The sequence below is a fragment of the Coregonus clupeaformis genome, unplaced genomic scaffold (assembly GCF_020615455.1).
Source record: "Coregonus clupeaformis isolate EN_2021a unplaced genomic scaffold, ASM2061545v1 scaf1718, whole genome shotgun sequence".
NCBI classification, from domain to species: domain Eukaryota; kingdom Metazoa; phylum Chordata; class Actinopteri; order Salmoniformes; family Salmonidae; genus Coregonus; species Coregonus clupeaformis.
Genome location: NW_025535172.1, coordinates 40,342 through 42,329, shown reverse-complemented (window position 1 = coordinate 42,329; position 1,988 = coordinate 40,342). Strand labels below are relative to the sequence as shown.

Genomic DNA, 1,988 nt, shown 5'->3' with positions numbered 1-1,988 from the left:
AAACACCTAAACCGATGGTCGATCCAAACTGTTTAAAAAACTATATTCAGGTTCAGCAATGGGGATGTCAAAAGTTTTGTAACAGATAAATGATTTATTGGAGAATTAATGATAGGCCTATCTGTTTCTTGTGCACATTATTGCAAGTGTGATTCCAACCAGTGTGTATTAAGGAATGTATTGAACAAACAGCCAAACAACTGACTGGATGAAGAACATTAATATAATCGTAGAAAATAACATTTAAGATTCAAGAAAAATAGGACAGTGCACTACTTTTGTGTGGGGGTAAAGTATTTTTGTTGTATTTTTTAAATGTGAATTGTGATTTTTCAGGGGGTGCTGAAACACTCTAGCACCCCCTGCTTTCGCGGCTATGGAGGACAGTGTATTGTTCTCCTTGGAACAAAAAAATCACATTCCAAACCAGAATAGGTCAAAGGCCCAGTTATGATAATGATCCTATACTATCTATTGTGTTATTAGATTTGTCACACAGCAGAGAAACTAACTGACATGGCGAAAGAGTTGCAATAACACTTCTCTGGTGCCGCTTTAATATATTTCCACCCGCCAATGTGTCTAGAGTTCAGGCAACTATTGCCATATTTCCCATGTAATGCAGACACTCAACCACAGCTCAGACAGGCTTATAAGACTCAAAAAGGATGATTCTGCAGACCATCCTCAGATGTGACCCTGCGTGCTCCACATTTCTGGGTATTAATGGAAAAGCAAATCAGGGCTCAGTTCAGTAGGCACAAATGGAAGAAAATGCAGGAAACAACAAGGTAATACGGGAAATTGTTTTAATTCCAGTGTGCCCTAATGAACACTTCCATCAAGGAGATGCCTGAGAATTCACCAGGCAGTGCAGGAGTATTTCACAGAAAGAATACACTCTCACAAAACCAGCTACAGGAACGATTAAAACAAGTGTGCTATCTATCATACAGTGTTGGTGTTACTGTACATCACTGGGATTCATAAGATTCTATGTGTTGTTTCCTTAGTGTTGCAAGATCCTATGGATGAAATCATTTACAATTCTTTCTCCCCTCAGGGTACCTGCTTGCTGCCTGCTTTGGTACCTCCTATCTCCCTTGTACTGCTCGTTGGTACGGCCCAGACCGTCCTGGTCATGCAGGAAGCAGCTGAAGTTGATCCAGCTTATATGTGCTGGGCTGGGCCCTCCGGGACCGAGGCTTCACCGCCACAGGCTGACCCAGGCCCCGAGCCTTCCCTGGGGCGAGCCGTGGCTCAGCGCTGCCTGGATCAGAGCGAGGACTGAAGCCCAGGAAAGAGTCTGACTCCATATCTCCTCCTCTACCCCAGCGTGACTACACAGATGTTGTGTTTCAGCAACTCCGGGAAAGAGGGGAAATACTGGATAGAAGGAGCAGGCAGAGGAAGGGGAGAGAGAGGGAGAAATGGAACCATGGGAAGAGGTTAATTTGCATGCATCAACCCGTTAACACGCTTAGTTTCCCAGTGGATCACAGCATATCACAGGAGAAGTCATGGTAAACCTGGTTTGTTTTTCCAGTGCCAGGTGTAGAACAGAACACCCTGGTAATGGACAGTTTGGCAGTGGTGCATAGATGGATGCTCTACTGGATATCCTACCTGTGACAGTATGCAACACAACACACATTACCTTGTGGGAGACACATGCACTTTCCAGCTGTTTTGGTTTCAAAACAGCCCAGGTGTTAAATAATAACCTGTCTGACATTTTGAATGTGCTTCTCCCCCTGTTTTGAACAGTGTGCCAATATTTGCATGCATTTTCTCTCCAAAGGCAACAAAAGGGGAAAGATAGAGAGAGAGAGGGAGGAAAAATGTCAACAGCTTTTTAACCAGCAAAAAATACATCTAAATGTGCCTCACATCTCCAGCACCCTGCCAGGCCTTTCATCCCTCCGTTCATCCCTCCGGTCATCCCTCTGTTCATCCCTCTCCTGCTCATCCCTCCGGTCACCTCTGTT

General features: G+C 44.5%; 1 pseudogene; it reads left to right on the top strand.

Moving 5' to 3' along the window:
* LOC123487479 overlaps positions 1–1,291 on the top strand; it is a 24,325-nt pseudogene extending 23,034 nt beyond the window's left edge.
* Positions 1,292–1,988: the final 697 nt, after the last annotated feature.